This window comes from Poecilia latipinna, unplaced genomic scaffold, assembly GCF_001443285.1.
Source record: "Poecilia latipinna isolate Pla-1442-1.1 unplaced genomic scaffold, P_latipinna-1.0 Scaffold689, whole genome shotgun sequence".
NCBI lineage: Eukaryota > Metazoa > Chordata > Actinopteri > Cyprinodontiformes > Poeciliidae > Poecilia > Poecilia latipinna.
The window spans coordinates 46,305-50,551 of NW_015113305.1; the positions used below are offsets into that span (position 1 = coordinate 46,305).

The window sequence follows — 4,247 nt, forward strand, 5'->3', positions numbered from 1 at the left end:
TTCAACGTAGAGCCTTTAAAACCACAAAATAAATTCTGAATATTTTTCTAGAAAACGCTGGTGCTGACCTTTAAGTTTAAGTTATGATACTTCCCAAATATTCAGTTCCCACATATTTATAGGTCTTAACATGACCCCCAAATAAAAATAAAAGCTTAAAGCAACTCAAGTTATAATTTAAATAACGTATGACTTGTACTGAGAACCACTGCAATAAATCAATATGTATAAGGAATTTTATTCAGTGGAGTTACTTATTAAAACTTACTTTTATTTAGAGCCTTAAGTTTTTGTAAAGGTGTAGCAGAGATGAGTTCTGTGACTCTGAACCAAACTCATATCTAAGCAACATTTGAATCTTAGTTTGAACAGAAAAATGTAAACCATATTTTACTGCAACTTTGCCAATCCCCCCCTCCAAAATTGCTCTCGAAAAATGTCCCTGTTTATGGTCCGCCCCCCAATAATGAGATGGGATCTACGCCCTGGAGTGGGGTTAATCCACTTTTATATGCTCAAATTTACCTGAAAGTATGTGACTGTTCTGGTTGAACCTATTTGTTTGCAATACACAACTGTCTTTAGATATGTTCCACCTTGTTCCACCCATTTAGATGCTAATATTTTGATCAGCTTCAGCTTTTCCTGAGTGAAGCTGCCAGCCTTAGGCTGAAATCACACCATTTTTGTTTTGCTTAAACAGTTTTGCAGTAAGACTTGATCACAGGAGTGGTGCAAATTGTTGGAGAAAAAGGTGGGGATTGACCTTTTTTAATTATAGCAAAAAAGGTTTGTAGTAGAAACAGATTTTTTTCTTTTTTGTGTTTGTTTATCTTTAGCAAAGAGTGAAATAAAGACATTTAATTAAACTTAATTTCTGAAGCTCATTTCAATAAGAAAAACATGTTAGTGTGTTTTGTAGCACTATGAATGAAATCTTTATATTTTCTGTTTGTATTTTAGGGATACATGTCTATGTATGTGTTACATGTCTATGTATGTGTTACATAGACATGTACACCTTGCTTATATTAAATTAAAACTTTCCTTAAAACAATTTTAAAATACTCGTATTTCTAGTTTCATTTTATGCATTTAAATATTAGTTTATTGTTGTACCTCTGATTTCGTGCTTTGAGTCACACTGAAATACATTTTGGTGTGTGCAGGCAGATGTTAAATGAATGTCCTTACCTGGTTGTGTAACTTGTTGAATAATCCATTATTTTTTTCTGAGCTTAAAAAAAATATGTGTTTTTTTGTGTTTTTGTAAGGGCTGTGGTGTGGTGGGCGTTTATCTGCACTGTGTGGTCAAACATAGTGTAGCAGTCAGAGAGTTGGAGCCATGGCTGGAAACCAGGTGGCCTTGTCAAAACTTGACATCTTGGCGTGTTCAGTGATACATGTGGTGTTTGTGTTTGCGTGTGTGCACATACTTGCATATATGTCGGTGTGTGAGCTGAAAAAAAACAATATGTTTTTTATTGGTAGCTATACGTACTTGCAGGTTTGACACGGCTTCTTTCACTGGACTGCGTACAGCACAGTACCCAGCATTTTACAGTACTAACACCATGCATGGAGTCGTACACGTTTTGTAACAGTCACTTTTATTTTATAAGCTACTTTGTATAAAGGGGGTTTAGACATTATTTTGTAGGATATGCAGGATAAGTGAGGTAGCTTTACCTGAAATGCTTTCTTCCCTTACAGCTAGAATTGAAGCATATTAGTAATGTCTCGATTCTATTAAGTATAATTAAATATGTGTTCTGACATTTCATTGTGTCATCCAAGTTTAAAATATTCTGGTAAAATGTCAAGGTCTCCCTTTTACCCCTGTACATGTCTTAAAGAGGGCTTAAATCCTAACAAAATTGTGTGGAAAAACTGACGTCTTGCAGGGGCATGACTTCGTGAATTATTTTTTCATGTACTTATTTGAGCTGCCTGAAATCATATGTTGGTCCAAAAACTAAAGTGTTTTCAATTTAAGAAAAAGAAAAACGACACATATTTGATTTTAAATTGTGATATGTGAATCACATTCTTTATTTGGTCAAATAATAAGTTGAAATAAGAAACGGAGGTAGTTTTCCTTGTATTTCTGTCGCCAGAGTTATGTCGTCCACTGCAGACTCAAAAGTCACACTGTCATCTGTGTCTTTATATTAGGCTGTATATAGTTGAAAACCAGACCAAGTTTTTTCACATTTTATTTAATAACATATGTAATGAAAAGTGTTTTTTTTTTATTATTATTTCAGCAGAGGATAATTGATTCTGTGTGATTTCTAAAGCCTTTTGTTAAACCTGCCATGACAACTGTGACAGAGAAAGGATAACAAATCTGAAAGCACATATACAATCAATCAGCAGCTGTGCCATTGTATGTATCATTCAGTAACAATCCAATTTAAAGGTTAAGTGCCACTGAGAACAACAGCTGAAGCTCTACAGGTGTATCAAAGGACTGATTTAGAAGCATTTTATGCCACTGTCCATTTTACTAACTTTATAAAAGCAGATTTTTTTGAAGTATACGTAAAGACCTGAATTGTCTAGAAATGTTTATGGAAACTTGTATGTCTTTTTTTATTTCTTGTTTTTTTTTTTTTTTTTCCCAAAGATGAAAACATGGGGTCACACACCAGCTTAGCCAAAAGGACTCAAACACACTAAGAAAACAGGTAGGTGACTGTTTCACCTTTTCTAAAAACATGAACTGAACCAATTCTTGGAGGATTTCCTGTTCCTTTTATCATTCAAAACAAACTTCTTCAACACTTTTAGGGGAAACAATTTAAGTGGATGTTTCAAAAAGGATTACTGTTTTGATTGTAGTTCAGATGTTGACTGACTGCTTAGAATAGATATAGCTGCACTTACTTTTGAGAATGCTAAGCCGTAAAAGTGTAATCGTCATTTTTACTTACCAGAGAGAAAGATTAACATTTAAAATTTAATGTTAATTGTTCTGTAGCCTTAATTTAAGTTCATGCCTAAAAGGCAGTTGTACTCCAGGTCTCATTGCATGTCTTATTTTTTTCCTTGCCAAAGCCCTTTTTGTAGTTTTTTTTTTTTTCTTGACATTATGGGATTCTTCCAAAACTTGCAAGATTATGAGATTTACAAAACTACTTCTGAATTATTGCTCAATGATATTTGCAACATATATATATATATATATATTTATATTTTTTATCAAGCCAATTTTGACTCATCCATATCCTTGTATCGCCAGGGAGCCAATTCAAGCTATATCATAATTATGAGATAGCTATCTCTTAATGATAGATATTAGCTCACTATTATGAGATTGTGGAGGCCTGTGCCGTAGGAGGCCTCAGAGAATGCTTTATGCAGACATTAGTCAGAGAAGAAGCTAAGAGGCCCCTGGTAACTCTGGAGGAGCTATAAAATGCACAGTTGAGAGACGAATTTGTTGAAGAGACATTTACGTTTTAGTCAAAAACCCAATTGCGCTTTAGTTGTGATGTCACAAATCTGATTTGCTTTTTAAGGCAGCGAAAAGAAAAACAAATCATTTTCTTAAAAGGCATAAATTGTGACTGTAGTTTCATAGGACATACATGTGAAAATAAAGTGAAAGGAAAAAAAAGTGCTCTGACCAGATCAGACATTAAATTGACCTTATTGGCCTACACTCAAAATGCAATGTGTGGAAAACTTAAACTGTGCAGATGACCTTAAACACACTAGCCCCTCCTTGAAACACAGTGGTGGCAGCATCATCCTGTGGGGATGCTGTTGTTGGGCTGAAACAGGGAAGCTGGTCAGTGCTGGTGAAAAGATGAACGGAGGAGGCTACATGGAAACCCTAAATGAAAACCTGGTAAAGGCTGCAAAGGTCTCGAGACTGTGGCAGAGGTTAATCTTTCAATAGGACAATATTACCCTAAAAACACAGCCACATCTATAATATAATGGTTTAATCAGAGCATGTCTGTTTGTTAGGGGGATTGGGCTAAGGTTCAAAGTTTAAAACTGTATCAGGACTTGAAGAATGTGATATGATGTGATATTTTATGAATTGGAAAGGGACAAAATTTCAGTCTTGAGGTGGACTTATTTCAGACAATTAGGAGTTCAACATCACTGAATGCTGGCTCTAAAAAGTGCTTGGAACTTCTTTTTACTCATTCCAGAAACTTAGAAAATAAATAAATAAAAACAAGACACTGGTTACTGGAGTCAAAAAATGCAGCAAAAAAAAAAAAAAAAAA

The 4,247-nt window shown here is 34.5% G+C and overlaps 1 protein-coding gene across 4 annotated transcripts in view; it reads left to right on the forward strand.

Moving 5' to 3' along the window:
- grm3 (glutamate receptor, metabotropic 3) overlaps positions 1 to 4,247 on the forward strand; it is a 48,585-nt gene that overhangs the window by 4,972 nt on the left and 39,366 nt on the right. For 3 of the 4 annotated variants that reach the window (XM_015044711.1, XM_015044713.1, XM_015044714.1), the window contains exon 2: positions 2,630 to 2,690. The gene's annotated coding sequence lies outside the window, so the exon portion shown is untranslated. Of the gene's footprint in view, positions 1 to 1,274; positions 1,361 to 2,629; positions 2,691 to 4,247 lie in introns of all 4 variants that reach the window. The other variant, XM_015044712.1, reaches the window with a different exon arrangement.